Genomic DNA, 23217 nt, shown 5'->3' with positions numbered 1-23217 from the left:
CCAAAAGTCCCTCCCCCTTGGAAGGTATATAACTTACAATGTATAATGTTTGAGTTAGACTTCATGAACTACAGACTCAGAAGTATAAATCTCTTCTGCTTATAAGATCCATCTCAAGTCTCCTGGTTTTCTGCTTCGATGAAGGAATAATAAAAGTTTCCAACAGGGGTCTCACACCTTGCATTAATCAAAAGAAAAAAAAAGATTAATAACTTTAAATGTGTGTCTGCACTTGTTTAAATGGTTATCTACAGTACTAACTAAAAAAATAAATAATAATAATAATAATAATAAATATAGCTGCAAGCAGCAATTACAGGGGCCAAGCACAATCAGATGACAAGACATGCCAACATTGCTGAAAGTGTCAGACCAACTGCAACAATGAGCAATTAAAGACATTTAAAGAGGATTTAAGGCAAAATGGCTGAAAAATCATAGAAACAGTAAATAAAAATATGATTTGATGGATTATCACATTCGACCAATAGGTGGCGCAGTTACAAAACTGATGTGATGTGGTCAGGCCCTGACAATGACACATATAAAGTTTGGTGTCATTATGTCAAGGCCTTGCAGAGATAAAGCCTGAATAGTGCTTTTGGCATCATGCCTCAACTTTGCGGATGCGCTATATGAAAACGGTTTCGTCTATCGACACGAAATCAATAACTTTTAGTCGGCAAAGTCTGGTGATGATAGGATTTGATTTTTGTGAAAATCGGACAAACAGTCTAGGAGGAGTTCGAAAAAGTAAGTTTTGAATGAAAATCAAGATGGTGGACAGGAAGTTCAGCCAAATAAGGAAAACCTGGTATCTATGTTCTCGGCTTGACCCAGGGAATCTATTAAGACCAGTGGTATTTCAATAGCCAGATTTATTCAAAAGTTATTAGCATTTTTGGAAATGTTGTTATAACTTTTGACCACTAGGTGGCGCTGTCTCTAAATATTTCGAGTACCTTCAGGGGATGGTGCTGATGGCACAATATGAGTTTCGTAATATTACACCAATGCTTTTGTTAAGTATAGCATTTTATTTCACAAAACTGTATTAAAGTCAATGGGAATTTCATGTTTTGTTCTATTATAGCGCCACCAAGATGCTCAGTCCCACCATTTTTTTTATGTGTCCTCAGAGTGAGCCCATACATTTGTGTGCCAATTTTGGTGAAAATATCTCAATTCACTTCAGAGTTAAACATCAATAACCCCTAAACATCAATATTTTCGCATTTGGGCATTTGCATTTAGCTATCGACCTATGTTTCCAAACTTCTGACGGTGGTTTCGTCTCGATCGGACAAGCGGTTTCGAAGATATAGCCAAATGTTTTTTAAGCGCTAAATCACAACGCTACACAAACCGTAAGGCGAAACCTAGCATGTTTGGTATCGTAGGACTCGGCAAGGTTTCAGGAGTCTAATTAGATGAGTCTCGTGAAAATAAGTCGACCACACCCAAAGTTATAAGCATTTGAAAAAAAGAATTCACCACTAGGTGGCGCTGTTTCGAAACTTCTCACGCTCCTTCAGGACATTGTGCTGATGACCCATACCAAGTTTCGTAACAATCCGTTTATGCGTTCTTAAAATACAGCATTTTAGCACAAAATTCAAAATGGCCAACAGTCAAAATGGCCGATATGGCAAAATTGGATATCAGTCAACTCGGCATGTTGCCCTGAATCTAACAAGACCAATTTTATGATTTTTGGACAAAATGTTCAGAAGTTATAAGCAAAAATAGCCATTTTTCATATCTCCGGACCAGTAGGTGGCGCTGCGCTGAAACGCAGCATGTTGCCTCAAGTCATGCTTGTGATGACATGTACCAAGTTTGGTCTGAATACGATAAAGCGTTGCGGAGATACAGCCTTACGACTGTTTTTGCAAGCGCTACGTAAAATTTGTTCGAGCGTTTTTCGAAAACAGTTTGACAAATTAACTAGATTTTAATAACTTTTTGTCAGCACTGCCTGAAGATGATCTGATTCAATTTTCGTGCAAATCGGACAAACCGTCTAGGACGAGTTTGAAAAAGTAGCTTTTTAGGAAAATTCAAAATGGCGGCCATGTTTTTATGACGGAAATTGACGTCATAGGGTGCAATCGAATTGTCATGAGCTCAGGAATCAGAGGAAACAGGAATCTTGTTGATTGGCCTTACGGTTCAAAAGTTATTAGCAAAATAAAAGTGAAACTTTGGACAGGTGGTGGCGCTAGAGGGAATGACTTAGACACACCAAAATTGGTGTATTTAATGTTGGGACTGTCCTCTATCAGAATGTCAAACCAAAATAACTTTCTGCAATCGGTTCTATGGGCTGCCATAGACTAGCCTGACTACGTCAGACTTCTTACTTCCGCTCAATTTCATTTCGCTTCTGTAGTCAGTCTGAGACAGCGTAATAGCTTTCCGTTTTCCTCCGGCCTGAAAACAGCCGGGCCAATCAACGAACAGAGGGCGGGCTGAGAGCCGTGGCGTAGACACTGATTGTACCGTGGATGCGTAGATTTTTACTTCACATAATCTGCAAAAGTCACGCACAGCCATGTTCACTCCGGTATTTCGCTCGATGGTTTTGTTTTCGCATCATACATGTGTTTACAGTGGAAGTTAGATGCGGCTGAGCATGCGCATAACACACGCCATAACCAAACGTTATGTGATTGGCTTACGGGTAACCAATGATTTTAAACTTCAGACAAGCGCCCCCCGCGAGAGAGAAAACACTTCTCTATTATGCCATTCCAGACTCTGTCTACGAAGCAAAGCGAAGTAGCAGAGTTTGGTATTACCAGGCTAGCCATAGACTCCCAGTCGGAAGAATAATAATAAGAACGGGAACAGATACAATAGGTGCCTGGCCCCTAATAATTGAACCAGTGAATAAAATTAAATATGAAATCAAATTAATTAATGAATGAAACAATCAGTTCACTGAACAGTAACTATATTCAATGAAATTTCTCTCACTTCAATTCAACACTCACGTATCACTTTGCACACATCACATGAGACTATCTTTGCCCCTTTACAAATCACCACTTGAAAACAAAATATATCATTCGTCAATGACAATCAAATAAAAAATAAAATAAAAAAAGAATGAATCAACCTGTATGTTTAACACTGAAGTCTGAGTTCAATGCAATTGACTTACTCAGTTCAGTTCGTGTGAATGTAATGGACTCAGTTCAGTTCATGTGAATATATAATGGACTCGGTTCAGTTCGTGTGGAAGTGATTCAGCTCGTTCGAATGTGAATGCCTACTACAATAGTCAGGTCTGAATCTTCAAGATTGTGTAACCCTGTAGGCATTTTTGAGGAAAAGTTGTTATACCACATTTTTAGAAAGTTCAATGTCTCCTGAATAAGGATCCACCGTATAACATTGAAATAAGGGTCCCATTTTCTTGTAATTGTTATTGAAACAATAGGTGCATTATTCACAGCCGAAACACTACAGGTGGATAAGGTAAAAATTTTAAGTTATAGATATCACCATAAAACCTTTCCAGTTTTTCACTTACATAGAGACAGACATTTTTTGTATTACAAGTTTTCTGAAATGTCATGTTAACATATGCAAATGAGGCATACCAGTATATATATATATATATATATATAATTCGAGGGGCAGGCATACCAGTACGCGGTTCTCCCTTTCGGGCTAGCCCTGTCTCCTCGCGTCTTCACGAAGGTTGTCGAGGCAGCCCTTGTTCCTCTCGACGACTGGCTGATCCTAGCTCACTCTCGAGACAAGGTTTGCGAACACAGGGACCTAGTGCTCTGGCACCTAGCTTGTCTGGGCCTTCGGGTCAACTGGGAGAAGAGCAAACTGCTCCGTGCAGAGGATCTCTTTTCTCGGTATGGAAATCGACATGGTCGCCATGGCGCAGCTTACGAGCGAGCGCGTGCAGTCACTGCTAACTTGCCTTCGTCAGTTCGAGGGCAAGAGTGCGGTTCCACTGAAACTATTTCAGAGGCTCCTGGGGCATATGGCATCCGCAGCCGCAGTAACGTCGTTCGGTTTGCTTCATATGAGACCGCTTCGCGATCAAGTCCCGAGGAGGGCATGGCAACACGGCACGCTCCAAGTCCCAGTGACTTCGACCTGCCGTCAGACCTTCACCCCGTGGACGAACCTCAGTTTTCTATGGGCTGGAGTGCCCATAGAACGAGTTTCCTGGCATGTTGTTATATCAACAGATGCCTCCACAATGGGCTGGGGCGCCATGTGCAATGAACATGCTGCCGCGGGCTCCTGGACAGGACCCCAGCGCCTTTGGCATGTCAGTTGCCTCGAGTTGCAGGCTGTACGTCTCGCCCTGCACCGCTTCTGTGCGTTGCTCAGGGGTCAGCACGTATTAGTCCGATCAGACAATACCGCCACAGTAGCGTACATCAACCGACAAGGTGGTCTGCGCTCCCGTCGTATGTCGCAACTCGCCCGCCACCTCCTCATATGGAGTCAGAAGCATCTGAGGTCGCTTCGAGCCATTTATATCCCGGGAGACCTGAACCGTGCAGCCGATCTGTCTCGGTTTTGGCCTCTCGCTGGAGAATGGAGACTCCATCCCCAGTCGGTTCAGCTGATTTGGGATCAGTTCGGGGACGCACAGGTAGATCTGTTTGCCTCCCACGACTCGTCCCACTGCGACCTGTTTTATTCTCTGACCGAGGGCATGCTCGGCACGGATGCACTGGCGCACAGCTGGCCACGGGGCCTCTGCAAGTATGCGTTTCCCCCAGTGAGCCTTCTTGCGCAGACTTTGCGCAAGATCAGGGAGGACGAGGAGCAGGTCATTTTGGTTGCCCCGTATTGGCACAACCGCACCTGGTTCCAAGAACTAGTACTCCTCGCGACAGCCCCTCCCTGGCCAATTCCTCTGAGAAAGAACCTGCTTTCTCAGGGACGGGGCACCCTATGGCACCCTCGTCCCGATCTTTGAAATCTCCATGTGTGGTTCCTGGACGGGACGAGGCAGGTTTGAGTACCCTACCACCAGCGGTGGTGGCTACCATCACTTCCGCTAGAGCATCGTCCACGAGACATGCCTATGCGTTGAAGTGGAACCTCTTCGTCAACTGGTGTTCTTCTAAACTTCAAGAACCCACGAAAGGCCCGATCAGTGTCGTGCTTTCCTTCCTGCAAGAAGGGTTGGAGCGAAGGCTGTCTCCCTCCACCCTGAAAGTGTATGGTGCCGCCATTGCCACACATCATGATGCAGTTGATGGTAAGTCCATTGGAAAGCACGACCTGATCATCAGTTTCCTGAGAGGAGCGAGGAATCGCCCTCCTCTCGTTCCCTCTTGGGACCTCTCAGTGGTTTTAACTGCTCTGCAGAGTGCTCCCTTTAAGCCTCTGCAATCAGTGGAGCTTAAGTTCCTGTCAATGAAGACAGTGCTCCTGGTTGCATTGGCCTCCATCAAGAGGGTAGGGGACCTGCAGGCATTTTCGGTTGACGAAGCGTGCCTGGAATTTGGACCGGCTAATTCTTACGTGATCCTGAGACCCCGGCCTGGATATGTGCCCAAGGTTCCCACCACACCCTTTCGAGACCAGGTGGTGAACCTGCAAGCGCTGCCCTCGGAGGAGGCAGACCCAGCCTTGGCACTGCTCTGTCCAGTACGCACCCTCCATGCTTACGTAGACAGAATGCAGTGTTTCAGGACTTCAGACCAGCTCTGTCTGTCATGGTGGGAAGCTGAAGGGAAAGGCTCTCTCCAAGCAAAGGTTGTCTCACTGGATAGTGGACGCCATTGCTTTGGCTTACCAGCAGCAAGGTCGACCATGTCCCCTTGGTGTGATGGCCCACTCCACCTGGAGTGTGGCATCCTCTTGGGCTCTAGCGCATGGCGCCTCGCTAACAGACATCTGTAGAGCTGCAGGCTGGGCGACACCTAACACGTCCTCTGGGCGACCCCCACGTGTGTAGTCCACTGTAAGCCTCTCTGAGCATGTGTCTTTCCCTCGGCAAGCCACCTTGCCACCCCTGGGTTTGAAATATTCCACCTGCGGCTGGACACCCCAGTGATTCTCAATATGCAGCCCCCTGGGGTCATGTGTATTCCAAGTTCCCCCCTTCGGGCTGGGCATAATTGCATATTTCCACTGATATATGCCCCCAGTGTACCTTGGCATAATTCCAGCAGCCATTAAAAACTGTCCCTTTCATGTTAATGTTGTTTTTTCATTGTTTACATGTTTAAATATTCTGAGAATGCATAGTTTAGTTATAATGTTTAATGTTTAAACTGTAATAAATGCATTAAAACGTTTTTTGTTTTTTTTTTGTTTTTTTTTTGCAGCCATTTTGTTTTTATTGTTTATGCCAAAACAGTGATGTTTACAACTTGTTATACGGCAGAAATGGATTCAGCACCTAAAAATCACATAGAAACAACACTTGAAGTACTTTTCCTCAAAAATGCCTACTGCATCTTATCCAGGGCTATTTATCTATTTTGGGACTTGACTACAATCTTTGCATGAATGAACGATGAACGATAACGAATATTTTAGAGTCCCCAGATGACGCAATTCCTCCAGAGTGGAATCCAGGTGGTTCTCCCTCACTGCACGAATCCAACACGATCACGGAGCGTTGAGACAATCCAGACTAATGCAATAAAACAGTTCAGACATCTATTTAGAAAAATATAGACAACAATGGATTAGATTAACGATAGGCACACATGTGGCTCACATCTCTCTCTTCAATGAGCTGGCGCGCATGTGACGTCAGCATCCATCACGAAATGCATTTAATATTCATAACTTTTAAACTTAAAACATTATTCCCGTTACATAAATGTGCAAACAGGTTTTAACAAGTATATTACTACAATTTAAACGCTTTACATGTGTTCTATTGCACACTTTATACTCAATTACGAACAGCATTAACCATCCACATTTTCTTATATGAACAAACACAAACTTAAGCATTATTTATGAAAATATGAAACAATTGTGACTTACCTAATGCAATAAAACAGTTCAGACATCCATTTAGAAATATATAGACGACGATGGATTAGATTAACGATAACGATGTGGCTCACACCTCTCTCTTTAATGAGCTGGCACGCATGTGACGTCAGCATCCATTGACGAGACTATTATTTTCGTCCCTCAGCGAAAACAAAATAAAATAAAATAATAATAAAACATATGTCTGAACATTTCATGCATTAGGCAAGGAAAAATATAAAATCAAAACAAAACAAAAAAATCATGCATGAAAATACATAGGAACACAGCCTCTAATAATTGGGTTGGTTACATCCTCCCCTGCTGAAACTCTGATGTCCTCATTAGATACTTAATTTGGTACATGACCCACAAGGCTAAACAACAATTCACTTTGAGTTTGTTGCACTCTCATTTGTTGTTGCATCATTTCAAGTACTTGACTAAAATAATTAGGTTTGGGTTCTACATGTACACTCTGCATCCCACATTGTGCTTTCCAAACAAAATCTTTCATTTTACTTGGGGGTCTCTTCTCTCTTTGGGACCTCCTAAACTCAACATGAGAATCAAGTTTCCCTTCAGCATCATTTCCCTCAACTCATCGGGATATACTGATTACGGGATGTACTCATTAACATCATCCACTGAGGATGAGACATCCTGTTGAATTACAGCCTCATGGCCCTCTTCCACGTCACCCTCAACAGATTTAGTGCCTTGCCAATCACCTTGGTGCATTTCAACTTCGTGCACATTCAACAAACTGTGAGACACAAAAGGTTCAGAGACTTCTCGCAAGGCTGTCCCCAACTGAGGGTGCTTTCACATCTGTAGTTCGATTCATTTGGTCCGGACCAATGGCGACAAATGATACTTTGTAGCATTTTTAAGGCGTTTTGGTTCCTTTTCACACCACACTGATGGCTCTGGTTCGAATCAGTTTATGATTTGATAAAACGAACCAAAACGCAGTCACGTGACAACATCCACATCACTCGGAACGCATGAGAATTTCCATAACTGCACTTCGTTTGGTCAGAATTAACGTGCGAGAAAATTCCAACAGAACTCCCATAGGTAAACAAAGACGTGGAAAATCCGGCAGACAACGCGCCGCTGTTTACTATGGAGAGACGGCTGCGTGGGCTGATTGTATCCTTGGTCATATTTTATTATATAGTTTGTTAGTCTACACCACTTTAGACAAACAGTAATATTTGAGAATGAACCGAGTATGCGGCTCGAAAATAATGTTAATAATAATTTCTATCACGCACTCCTCACAACTCCAAGTTTGTCCGCGAGCTGCAAACAACAAACATTTCTCCTCATCCCATAATCACAGCGCAGCTGACTACGGCAACTGGCTTAGTCCAAAAATGCGCAGTTCTTTGGCAGTTGGTTCTGTTCAAGGTCGGATCACGTTCTCACCACAAACGAACCGCTCCAGAGTTCGTTTCAAAGCGTACCGAGACCACCTCTTCGAGCAGGTCTCGGTACGCTTGTTTGGTCCGCTTTTGGTGTGCACCCGAGTGCGATTGCCACATTCACACCTGCCCAAACGAACCGCACCAATGGGGAAAACGAACTCTAGTGCGACCGAACTAAATGAGGCAGGTGTGAAAGCACCCTGAAACTCTGGGGCATAGGCACATTGGGACCTTCGGTTTCCACATTCTCATCACAACATTCAGCCTCCATGTCCCCTTCCAGCTCACGTTTACGCCTCCTGCGTGTAACTGCTCCTTCAACAGCCGGAGCCTCATCAATCTCATCAGGACTGGTTGGAAGAAACTCACATGGGAGTAAACGATCTCTGTGCAGGACACGCTCAGGGCCTTCACAATTCTCAGGCTGCATAACATTTCTGCATTAGGCTGCTTTACCACCACATAGACGGTGGATTCCCAATGATCAGCGATCTTGTGCTTTCTCCGGATGTTTACATTTCTTAAAAGAACACGGTCGCCAGCTTCTACTGTGGCAGCTGTCACTTTCTTATCCCATCTAGCCTTGCTCATCAATTGCCTCTTTTCTGCATTTTGAACAGCCAATTGATAACTGTACTTCAGCCTTCATTTCAACTCGCTGACATAATGAGTATGAGTTTTAGAATTATGCCCCTTTGGGTTAATCCCACAGCAAAGGTCCATTGGGAGACGAGGTGGGCGTCTGAACATCAGAAAGAACGCTGAGAAAAATTATTCGTTGAATTTAAATGAATCAGTTATTTTATCGCAAGTGGTTGCACACAATTGATTTTACCTACATTTAAACAAATGCATTCAGTTGAACTTAATCAGTTTTATTTTTTTATTTTTTAATAATAAGGATCATAAAAACTTTTTGTTGTTGTTGTTGTACTGCCCTGAAAAAGCTTTTTCACATTACAGATGTTTAAGTAAAAAAAGTTATGTGATTACATAATGTATGCGCCTCTTGTTAGATCAAAAAGTAATCTGAATGCGTTATGCATGTTACTTGTAATGTGTTACCCCCAACACTGCTCATTTCTCATAACTGTTTACATTTATTCATTTAGCAGATTTTCATTTAATTTATTCATTTAATTGCTACTTGTTTGATTTTCTTTGTATTAAAACCTAACGGCGTAATCAGTCACCAAAACTAATCAATCGCCTGTGTTTTCATTTAAAGTCCAACTGAAAACAAAATTGACCCTATTTACTTTGTTAGGGCATATTACTAGTCTTGTGGTGAAAAATTAATCCGTGCAAGTTAATACACAGAAAAAAATCGTTTGCCGTCATAATCTTTAATCAAAGTCTGAAAAGTTACTTCCGGTCTGGAATGGCGTTCCTTCTCTGATGATGTAGGTTTGACGGCTTGGGTTGGGAAACGCTTAACCACTCCCCACAAACCGTTAGTCTGCTATGAGCAGAGATGGAGAGGAGGAGCGCTAGAGTAAAACCCTGCCCTCTGTTCAATATTCCTTTTCACTGGGAAATACGTCACAACACTGGAGAAAAGTCATTTGCAACTTCCGGTTCACGTGGACTTTAAGTTCGGCCCTTGCCTCTTTGAATGGTTTAAATGAGCTAAAGTTGGTTTTGATCTTAAACAATAAACTATAAATGAAGAGTTCAGATGCAAAAGCCTCTAAGTGCCATCTGAAATTTTCTTCTAGACTGATCATTTTTATCAAGCTTGTATATTTAAGTTCAGTAATTTCACTTAAAGGACAATTCATAGGTAATTTCATTGCCATTTAAGTGAAATTACTGAACTTAAATATACGAGCTTGATAAAAATGATCATTCTAGAAGAAAATTTCAGATGGCACTTAGAGGCTTTTGCATCTGAACTCTTAAAATGTAAAACAATAAAAAAAAAAAAAACAGTCAGCTTAAGGTAGCTACAAGTATTTAATGCGGTTAAATGTCAAAATAACTCCAGTATCATACACTAGAGTTGTGTGGGGTGGGGGTAAATTAAGCGTGATCTGCTGTGACGTCACAATCGTTTTGCATTGTGGTCTATGGATCTGCCTGAAGTGAACATGTTGAGTGGACTCACTCCCTCAGTCAAAATTGAGGGTCTGTCCAAAAAAAAAACATGTCCTTTTGTAGCAGTTGTGTAAAGTAGGGTTGCCAACTTCAGAAAAGGAAAATAAGGGACAATCGTGATACTTTGATACTTTGAACACTCAGAATATTTGTACTATACCACACAGTGTATGTCTTTTCAGTGACTGCAGTTAAGTGTGTGTACAAAAGGTTCTCAGATATAAACACATTTGTTTTGCTTAACCTATTTATACTTTAATTCAAAAAAGAATTTTAATGTCATAAAAAATGTCACATTACACATAAACCATCATTCAAAAGAACAGCAAAATAGCTGAAATATATCTATCTGAAATAGAAAGCTTTTGTAACATTATACACTACCGTTCAAAAGTTTTGGGGTCAGTAATGAAACATTTTTTTTGAAAGAAATTAACCCTAATATGGTCTTTATTTCCTGTTTACACTTCTGGTCTTTGGGGTCAGTATGACCCAAACAATTGATAGAGCACAAAAAACAAACAAAAAAAAAAAAAAAAACCTAACCATACAAATAATATATCTTTTTTTTTTTTACTTCTCATCTTTTCATTAATGCTGTGTTTTGTATTTACCACACAATTCATCAACTACACCATTAGCTTGCATATGAAATCTTAAATTGTTATGAAAAAAATCACTTAAATGATGATCTAAATTTAACAAGTTGTTTCTGGATATTGATCTAGGTGTTAGGTGTAGACGTACGTTTTGACCAGCGGAGGCAATAGAGATCCATTCATTTTATTGGATGTGGCCAACTGGTTGTATCACAACTTTTGTGATACATTTTGTTAATTTATAACATTAGAAAAGATATTTAAAATAAATATTCTTTCAAATAGTCTAATTTTCATAGTTTTTGATGCATTTTGAAATGCCTGTTTTTACAAAATGCCACAGAAATTTGATAGAAAAATGACACATAAGACACACCTAAAAGACAAGACTTGGAGTCAGATTGTAGTTGCATATTATTGATTTTAATAAACAAAGTGTAAATATATATATATATATATATATATATATATATATATATATATATATATATATATATTAGGGGTGTAACGGTTCACAAAATTCACGGTTCGGTTCGATACGATACACTCGTCTCACGGTTCGGTACGTTTTCCATACAGCAAAAATAAATAAATGCCAGAGAAATTTCCTTGAATTAATTTTTTTTATTATTGTTTTATTTATTAAAACTAACATCATAAAGTATGATTTTTTTTTTTTTTTTTTTTTTTTTTTGAGCAATAATGGAGCTATACTTGACTCTTCTTATGAGCATATAAAACAAAACAGCTCCTTGGACAAAATTAAAAATGTATTATAGTAGAAGGCTAGTTTAGTTCAGATTACATTTGAGGGCAGCAATTGTATTCATAATGTCAAAATAAAACCGACGTAATGTTACTTGAAAGCATTATAGCCCACTATTCCTGACAAACTTCCATACCTTGCAGTTAGTGTTAAGCAAATCCATTCCACGGTGAATGTTGCTGATCTGTGACACCGGCCAGTTCATTCATGGCACGATGTTTCTTCCTGGTTTCCACGTCAGCGCTGTTTGATCCGTTAACAGAGAAATGTCCATATTTCTCACTAAATATCGCAGCGATGTTATTACTTCAGTGGCGAATTCAAAAAGCATTTGAAATTCAAATGCTTTCTTTATTGGTCTGGATCTCTTAGCGCTGTGTGGTAGTGTTGCTTGATCAGGCTCGCGCATAGGGCTCGCGAGTCCCGCTTCACAGGTCAAAACTGATAAACGGTCCACACAAACACATAGCTCAGTTTCGTTCCTTACATTGCGTTTGCCAGTTGATGTTGTGGTCGCGCCAGCCTCTATGAGCGCGCTTGCCACCCGCGACGCGCCTTCATTTGAAATAACAAAATTTTGGTCGGCAGAAAAAACCAGCGAACCGTTCGGTACGTAATGCGTACCGAAAACCGAACCGAAAGCCTCGTACCGAACGGTTCGATACGAATACGCGTATCGTTACACCCCTAATATATATATATATATATATATATATATATATATATATATATATAATTAACTTTAGAATGCAACAGAAATTAAATAAATAATATGTAAATAAAACCAACAGCAATATGCAAAAATGAACAGGGGTGAATAAACAATAAAAAAAAATTACAATCCCATTCTGAACACTGAACATAAAAGCAATAACAACCACCAAAAATTATATGTAAAACAAATGATAAAACAAAAAATCAGTCCACGCACATCTGGCACAAGTACATGGTGTGAGCAGCACAAATGGCTCTTTTGGAGTCTGTCACTGATTTTGCCATCCTTGTGACATGTGCTCATGAGTAGCACATTTTTATGCCTTTTGGGGCAATATGACACAAGACTGTGTGCCTCAGTGAATGCAAAAAGAGAGTTCCAGTGAAATTGAAGAAGGCCTGGAAAACTCTGAGCCAGAAGACCTGCAATCCAGCTCTGTCTCTCGCTGTCAGAAGAGCAGGTGGGAGTTCAGGTTTGTTTTTACGAACTGTGCCAACCATGGTCAACTTCCTTTTCAGGAGCTCCTGGCCAAGGGCATACGAAGTCAAGAAATTATCACACGTAACTGTGTGTCCCTGGAGACCAGTGGTCAGACCAAGGAGCACACGCATGGTCTTGTGGCCCTGTCATCGCATCGGATGACTCTTGACAAAATGTGAAATCTTTTCAGCGACATGACAGCATAAAAAATTGCACGCCCAGTTTCAGCTTCGCACAAACTGGACAGGGCCTCATTGTTGGAGCGATAAACTCCCGCAAGAATGAGCAGACCAATAAATGCCTCCATATCTGTCCAGTCCACATCCCTCCAGTCAACACCATAAACACGCTTTCCTTCCAAATTTGTCATCTCCACCAAGATGCTTTGAATGCATGATGGAAAAAATAACAAAAAATATGACTTTATGTCCTCAACACAAGAACCTTGTTGGTCCAGGTGTCAGGTTTGTAACTCGTGCATCTGAAATTCTCCCTGGCCTCTGTGGAGGTTTGGTCTGCATCTGCCTCCTCACAGTCCTCCTCCGATTCCTGGTACTCCTCTTCCAACCCTGTGTTGTCTTCAGGAGGATTGCAGTCTTCTGGAGTAAAAATCATGCTGTTAATCTTACTTATTACAGACTGCAGATTGTTTGTTTTTTGTTGCTATTTTTACTGGTTTATAAACAGGACACACAGATGAAATACACTTAATCTGGGTTTCCAGGACAGTTAACCCTAAGCCTTTAGCATACAAATAAAACTGGGTTGCGGTTCATTCTTCCTCATCGACCTGTGACACCAGGCTCTAATGCTGATTTCCCCTGATAGCCTGTCTCTATTTGATACTAAATAACAACTGAAAAAATAACGTATTTAATGAAGGCTGTTAAACGCTAACCAACAGTCATAGCGTTGTAAACTTAGGAAACAGACCTTTTCTTACCTTCTTAACGGTGAATATACGAGGCGGCATACAATTTTAAACCTTTCTCCAGCTTACTTGATTGGGCGCTTTGCTTGTTTTATTGGTTTTGTTTTTTCTCAAAAACGACGAACGTCATTAACGCTGATCTCCGGGAGATCCTGGAGACAGCGAGTATAGTGAGTAGCCTTTGCTATAACTGGAAACGAATGAGTTGTTCTAAGTAGAACATGGAAATAGTTGTGCAAGTAGTACATTTCACCATTACAAACAACAAACATTTATCCTTTTCCAAGGTTGAATTTTATCAGGACCCACCTAAAACATTATTCATTCAGGTGGAACAAAAACATGAGGATAGAACAATCCTTTCACAGTCATTCAGAGCCGATCAAACTGATGTAAACTTTTAAAACGGTAGCAAATGCTAACAATGCATATATTAGTGAGTACATAACTCACTTTTAGTTCTCTATAGACATTACTTTACATCCAGGGCAGAGGATAGAGATGCACACTGTAGGTTACAGTCAGACAGTCTCAGATACTCGGATGCAGATCAAGCAATCCGCAGAGTAAAAACACTCAAACCAACCTATCTTTATATGCTTTATCTACAATTTAATTAGAAAAACATTATTACAAACAATATATCAATTAATAAGACTTGTTAAAGAAAGTAAAGAACATTGCAATCTGTGTTTGCTTTAGCTACTGGCTAATTTGAACTAGTCATGTTAATGTGTTGTTTGAGATTAGTGACAGTACACAGCAAACACATTTCTGCCTATGATGCACTAGTGTTGCAAAGAAAATACTTAATTTACTATTTGACTTAAACGTGCAGACCAGTTTAATCATCCATTGAAATGAATCTCCCATGTTAATGTGGGCAAAACTTTCTCTAAACAGCATCAGCATATGCAGGAACAGAAAGAGCGATATCAAAGTGGTCTAATATTCATAAATAACAAGACACCTACACCTATAGACGAACCCGTCGCCGTCTAGCATCTGCTGGAAAGTCAGGTGAAATGACCAGTTGATCCATAACACAGGCTGTAATGAAAGGGAGAACACACACTTTATTACAGTTCATCAGGGTTGATTTACAAAAATATAGTGTTTACCAGTTTATTAGCTTCAGAACGCCAAACGTAGTTCATTAGCTGCGTTTTGCTTCAGAAGGCCTTTATTAACCCCCTGGAGCCGTTTGGAGTTGGTTTATGATGGATGGATGCACATTTTTGAGCTTCAATCTGTTGGTTGCAATCCACTGCCATTATAAAACTGGGAAGAGCCAGGAAATATTTTTTAATATATCTCTGATTGCATTCGTCTGAAAGAAGAATGTCATTTACACCTAGGATGACTTCAGGGTGAGTAAATCATGGGCTAATTTTCATTTGAAAGTGAACTACTCCTTTAAGCACCGCCCGAAAAAGCATATGGTCTGCTTACATTTGTTTGCTGTTAGCTCTAACGAGTGTTTCTGTGTAATTCGCTGTGTATGTTGATGATAATGCAACAGAGAGAGAGTTTATGGATGAGACTTTAACTTCTACTTAGTTTTATTCAGCTCTTACTGTGATTTTCTGGAGTGAAAATGGACACTTCATCTTTGTGTGAAATACAGTAAACTTCATAAACTCATCAGTAAAGTTTTGGCCAATATTTCAAAGTCAAAGTCAACTTTATTATAATTTTTAGCACATTGCATGACAATTGTTAAAAACGAACCACAGTTCCTTCGGGGAATAACGGTAACACATTCATGAAGACAACAGTAATGTAAATAATAGATAGTGTAAAAAGATGGATGATGATATAAACTTAGCTGCCTTCTCACACAAGAATACAACAATCTAGTTATTATAATCTCGCTGTTGTATTCTTGTGTGAAAAGGCAGCTAGGTTTATACAGTATTCCAAATGATTCACTTTTCCTGTAACTATGAGGTCCTTAAAAAAACAGTACAATGGTATTTTTCTTCTTAGGCGTACTAGAAAGTCAGCATGAGACCTCACACATTACAAGGCATCTTATTCACTATATTTATATTTATTCATTCATGCATGTGTTTTGTAATTTAGTCAGAATTTATTTATTCATATTTCTAGTCAATATGTTGACAAAAGTAAAATTCATAAGTCAAATATTTGTCATTGCTACATTTTATCAATACGTTTTTCGAGTAAATTAAATTGCCCTGTCTTCTGTGTCTCTCCTTTCTTCCCGCTCCTTCTGGTGTGCCGTGTGTCTTCCTGAAGAGGATCTGATTTAGCTTCTCTCTTTCTTGGCCATGCCGTGCCTCCTCTTCCCGCTCTGCTTTCTGGGAAAGCTCAACAGAACTACACCCTGGCCGTGGCTCGTCATCAGCCCCTGTCCCAACACCTCATCCAGCTCCAGGCTTCAGCAGTCGGCTTTCCATTGCTCAGGCCCTCGCCTCATCCTGGATGTTTGCATTCTTCCTAAGCCAAAAAAGTGAATGGTGACATAAATAGCATTAAACATTGAACAGTACATCATCTGATCTGACAAGATTGTAAAGCTAAAATTTAAGACTAAAACGGTCAGTCTAATTATCAACATAATGTATTGTTGGAGAAAGGAAAATTAAAATGTTTTTAAAAGACATTGGATTATGAAAAGGTACAAGCACCTTGCATATTTTTTTAGAATTGTCCCACTTTTTCTTGGCTTGTGCCAGTGTTATGGACAGGTCCATTTTCTCCAGAATAAATCCATAATCGTTAAAAAAACTTAATACATACAACAAGCATAACATGACAATTTAGAGAGAAAAAAAAATAACTAAGAACTTTTAATTGTGGCCTCAGCCTGATTTTTTTATTTTATTCTTTTACTCAATCTGAATGTATTTCATATTAAAAAAAGTACACAGCCCTATATATGTACAGATGTGGCCTTTAAAAATGCGCGTCTCAGAGAGAAGAATGCTGCGAGCACTTCCGAAATTCTGCGGGATCGTGCAGAAGGGGGATTAGGTGTTGGACGCAGGAAATACTAAAACCTGTAGATGGCAGTCGTGTTTCATGTGGCCATACTGAGTTGACGAAGACAATGTTTTCTTTTGTCAGTTACATAAACAGTCACATATTCTTCATAAAAATCCGACTCAAACTCGCATCATTTGTCTTATTTTTTTTTTTTTCTGTGTACTTACAGTAGAAGAGACGTGATGTAGGCTATGAACTGAGTCTTATAACACAATAATTTGCGAAGACCTTTGAAGAGACCGAGATCATTTGGGCAATATCATTATCTAATTTTACATTTAGTTCCTTTTTGCATCTTAACGTTTTAAATAGCTTTAACATGTTTGTAATGCGCTTTTCTGCATTACTGTACAGTACTTTTTATATTATCATGTTTCCCTTAGGCGTCGATTTCGGTGGGGACGGTGGGTAGCCTACGCACCCACCAGATTTCGTCATGAGTCATTTTGTACCCACCACTTTTAACTTTGTACCGAACCACTTTTTGGTTCGATTTTTTTTTTACCGTTTTCAGTGGCTATTAGGAGCTTAATTAATTTAACCTGAGATGTGCGTTATATCGCTTTTTGATCATTCTTTGTGTTGTCGAATTTTGACAGTTTCATTATTTGTTCATAATAATTTGATTCATAATTATGTCATTTTTTTCTAAAAGTAAAAGTAAAAAAACAAAGTTTTTCTAAAAGCAATATTCTAAAGAGATACAAAGACAGTTGTACGTGTACCCACCAGATTTCGTCATGAGTCATTTTGTACCCACCACTTTTAACTTCCGTTGACCGTTTTCAGTGCTTATAGGAGCAATATGAGAGAAAAAATTTGGTAATCATTGTCTGACACAACAAAAAAACATTATAATATTCATTTTATTTTAATTGTCGTGTTCACATTTATGAGGGAAAAAACAACGTGTCAGTTTACGGTTATGGACGTGAGCGCTCTAAAAGCGGCACTAAAAGACTGCTTTAAAACTTTCACAGAGACCTCAAACAGAACAGCTGCCTTTCTTTAAATTGAATTTCGTTTTGTATTAATTATATCTTAATTTTAATCAATGTTTCGTGAACCAATTGCCTGGATTTAAGAAGTAAATATAGCAGACAATCACGACATTGGAGGCGCCGGCGAGTGAACTGGAGTTCGTCTCATAAATGAACCGAAACTCAGCATATAATGCACATTCACATTTACAGTGTATTTAGACACATTTAGACGCATTCATAATCATTACTTTTACCGGTTCTTTGTGGCAAGCTTTATGCGTGCGGTCGTGCGCTTGAGTGCGGCTATATTAGCTATAGTAAATGCTATACTTAAAACAAAGCATAAGCCTCTTCCTGGCATGCAATGGAATCTACAAATGTCAGTTGGTCATATCAACATATGTCAAATTAAGTTACGCGATATCAACAAATTAAGTTATAAACATTAATTTGAAATAACTTCAAGCGTATGTATAGTAGATTTGCTTAAATAGCATTTAAACAGTGGAACTGCAAGGGATTAAAACCCCGCCCACACGCTGGTGAAAACAGGAAAAACCGGTTTTCTTTTGATTCCCTGAGAGGAGATCGATTAGCATTGGGGGTTTACAAAGAATCGGCAGACCTGGGGGATGGGTGGTTTGTAATTTCTTGACTCTGTGTCAATTGGTAGCAGCTAAAACAAGCAGCTAAAACAAAGACTGTGCAATTAATTACATTTTGGAAATAACTTTCTTCATGTCGTTTTATTTATACACTGTAAAAATTTTTTTTTTTTTTTTTTTTGAATTTGTAAGTATTAAATATGTTTTACAAACAACTGGTTTACAAACTCTCTTGGAGGTTTGTGGTTACCATCATTCAGAAGAGTGGTGCTTGTGTTTAGACTTGTGTTTTACGTGATTAAATCAGGAAGATTACATTGGTTTCTGTCCACACGGAGACGCATTTAAGACGATTTAATCAGGAAATGGAGGCACCGGCGCGATATAACTTGCATTGCTCGTGAACTGAGCTCGTCTCATAAATGAACCGAAACTTAGAAATGTATCTAGAAAGCTTGAAATGTCCACTTTTAAACAAAACAATTCAAAACGAAAAGAAACAGACAACTCTCTTATGTAAGTGTGCATTTCTCTCTAGGCACGTTCACAATATCTGCGAAGATGAGGAGTCAGCATTTTCAACATCTTTGTCTGACACATAAAACACTAGTTTATTAATAAACAATTAAAATGTCTCCTTGCTATATTTGACACATGATTTCTTTTGCCGGTTCTTTGTGGCAAGCTTTATGCGTCCGTTAACTATTGAATATCGTGACTCATATTTTGTACCAGACCATTTATGGTTGTTCATATTGTTCAACAAAGTTCTTGATAAAAAAAGAAAAGAAAAAAATAATATTAATATTATAATTAATATACTAATATTATTGTTGTATAGCGCGCAAGGTTTATGCGCATGCTTTAAGTCTTCTTCTCCGTTTTTAGTGTATGTCTGTGGCAGAATTACAGTGCCTGGTCTGGTATGTATACTAGGCTCGTTTTGATTCGGTTTCAGGTTTCGTGTGTGCAGATATTTCTTGAGACGACGCCATGTTTTTATGTTTTTATGCACTTTTACTCTTTTAGTTTTGTTGCAATTTCACCAAAAGCTTATAATTAGGAAATACACACAACACGCTACATTTATATTCTCTATATGTTAAAAATGTTGTAAAAAATACGTATTATTCTTATATAATAAGAATAACAATATGATACATTTATATTGCGTTCAAAATGGTTTAGATATAGAAAGAGGAATTCTTCTCAACTACCACCAATAAAGTTTTAAAATTCTTCTTTAGAAAATATTATATTTTGATGATTCTGCAAGTTCAGCAGACAGTGAGGTTCGGGTTTGTTCCGATGAGAGCTCGTGAGTGGAGAGCGCATTTCTGAATATTCCGCTCCGCTCGTTCATTCCGCAGGGTCGCTCGCTCAACACAGATGTCCTGTTGCCTGGTTCGAAAATATGTGGAATAAGGGCTGCTTCCGACTAAAAGTTTTTTTTTTCTAGTCGACTAGTATACTAGGCTAGTTGTTCATTTAAGTAATTCGTGGACAAATCGCCCCTTTATATTAATTTAATTAGCCTACTTATATAGCCTACAAGATAATGAGCATTTAAGTAATATAGCCACACTCAAGCGCACGACCGCACGCATAAAGCTTGCCACAAAGAACCGGTAAAAGTAATGATTATGAATGCATCTAAATGTGTCTAAATACGCTGTGAATGTGAATGTGCATTATACGCTGAGTTTCGGTTCATTTATGAGACAAACTCCAGTTCACTCGCCGGCGCCTCCAATGTCGGGATTGTCTGCTATATTTACTTAAATCCAGGCAATTGGTTCACGAAACATTGATTAAAATTAAGATATAATTAATACAAAACGAAATTCAATTTAAAGAAAGGCAGCTGTTCTGTTTGAGGTCTCTGTGAAAGTTTTAAAGCAGTCTTTTAGTGCCGCTTTTAGAGCGCTGACACGTCCATAACCGTAAACTGACACGTTGTTTTTTCCCTCATAAATGCGAACACGAAAATTAAAATAAAATGAATATTATAATGTTTTTTTGTTGTGTCAGACAATGATTACCAAATTTTTCTCTCATATTGCTCCTATAAGCACTGAAAACGGTCAACGGAAGTTAAAAGTGGTGGGTACAAAATGACTCATGACGAAATCTGGTGGGTACACGTACAACTGTCTTTGTATCTCTTTAGAATATTGCTTTTAGAAAAACTTAGTTTTTTTTACTTTTACTTTTAGAAAAAAATGACATAATTATGAATCAAATTATTATGAACAAATAATGAAACTGTGTCAAAATTCGACAACACAAAGAATGATCAAAAAGCGATATAACGCACATCTCAGGTTAAATCAATTATATAAAAAACAGGGAACATTTTGTAAAAGCAAAACTGAACAAAATGCGTAATTAAAATAATTGTATGTGTTACCAAATATTTAATACCACTTCCCCATAATGTTGTAATTATTTTTTAAAACAACATCTCTCAAACTGTCAATCAGATACCTCTTATCTGGTCATTTTTATTTTATTTTAGAAGTCATAACTGTTGATCACCCTTTGTATGGAATTTGTGAATATGAATATTTAGAAGATTTACAAACTGTCGGCAAGACCTCAAATCAACCCCGGACATTCTGAGACTAACGTGGAAAAATCTTTATGCTTAATGCATTAAGACAGTTCAATTAAAATATTTATTAATAATGTAATGGCAAATCAGATGCGCCCAAAATATAAATGCTACGCGTTGTGCTGCAACATTACCTCACAAGAAATATCTGCCCAAGAACAATCACACAAGAAATATCTGCACGAATTAAGAATCTGGGTAAAAGCCTTGCATTATGTTAGGATGATTTTGTGTATATATATAAAAAAATACTGCTGGGTTTTTACAGGCAGAGTCACGTGTATTATGCTCACACTAAATTCTCTGTTGCACTTATATAAATGCGCATTGCATGCACAATCACCTTAATAGTTGTACAAAAAAGTTATGCGCTGGCAAGAACGTCACTTTGCTGTTTTAATAAAAGCAATGTTAAATATTCTGCATGCACTCATCTCCTGGAAACCACAGCAATGACAAAGCATATAAAAATTCGTAAACGTTGTCCAATACCCCTTCTTGTCTTAACGAACCTTTTGCATTTACAAATATTTTCAAATGTCTGTATAATACAGTAGCCTACTGTAAATATTTGTGTCTATTACTATTTATAATTTATATTTTATTGTGGATGTTTTCTCACAATCATGACGTAATGTGAAGTAAAATAAAAAATCTAATGTAAAGTTGTTTTTTTATGCGCCACCTGGTGGATATTCTGTGAAGCGAAACACATTGAGGGATTTTTTAAGTAGGCCCCCCCCGAAAGCACTTGCAGAATTCTGCGAGACTATGTGAGACGAATTGCCGAATGCCGCGGGAGAAAACGCACGTTTTTAAAGGCCAGATCTGTATATATAGATATATGTATATTGACAGCACACTACTCAACCTCACAGCACACTACTCACCGCACACTACTCAACCTCACAGCACACTACTCACCGCACACTACTCACCACACGCTACTCAACCTCACTGCACACTACTCAATATATATATATATATACACTCACCTCACCTAAAGGATTATTAGGAACACCTGGGCTGCGTTCAGCCCCGACAAAACATTGCACAACGTTTTTTAAACAGAAACGGTGATGCGTTGAACACACTGTTCTGATGACGCAAGAGTTGCAACTATGGCAGCTGAGAAGGCCATTCTTTGTGTTCTTTGTGAAGAATTTTCGGAGCCTGATGAAGTCGGTATAAATATGTGTTTAATACTACAAAATATGCCCGATGTTACAGTTACTGCACTTGCCGCCCAGAACAAAAGAGAACATCTCGATCGAGTGAAGGGATTTGTGGAAACTGTGGTTCCTAATTATTGTGATACAACATTTGCCTCGCATTTTAGGATGAAAAGACAAACATTTCAGGTGAATGATAATCCACTTCTTACCTCCGAGACTGTGTTATGATCTTTATGATCTTATTTTGTTATTGCTTATCATTATTGCTGATCACTGTTGTTTTGCTATATTTTTGTAATATTTACCATTATATAATCAGAGGAGTATAGAAAAGTTTATGAAATTGTCACTTCACAATTCAATAGCAAAATATATAGAGATGTGTAGCGTTCAATCAGTTTAGCAAACCTTCCTATGGAAAGGACCAGAAGACATTGCAATTACTAAATAATATTGTGACAGACTTAAAGTTCCAGATCTATACCTGTGATTTTATTTCAGTTATTTTGCCTGTAATGTAAGTAAATGTGCAAACAATATACTTGCTCTTAGTGAATTTATTTTGATGTTAATTACATTTACTTACAAATTCCACTGTATAAAGCAATATGTGCATCAGTGTGTATACAACAGCCATAGCAAGATTTGTCTCAGCTTATTTACAGCATCATAGGGATGTAGAAACTTCTAATATAAATGTTGCATATACTTTTCTACAGGCTCTCTGTGAGAAAGTTGGTCCTTTCCTTGTAAAAAGAACCTTGGACATCCCGAAAAAATTGCTGTGCTCTATTTGGTTGTTGGGAAACCAAGAGAGCTTCAG

Source organism: Squalius cephalus (assembly GCF_949319135.1).
Source record: "Squalius cephalus genome assembly, chromosome: 4".
Classification (NCBI taxonomy): Eukaryota; Metazoa; Chordata; class Actinopteri; order Cypriniformes; family Leuciscidae; genus Squalius; species Squalius cephalus.
Note: the sequence above shows the minus strand (reverse complement) of the source record.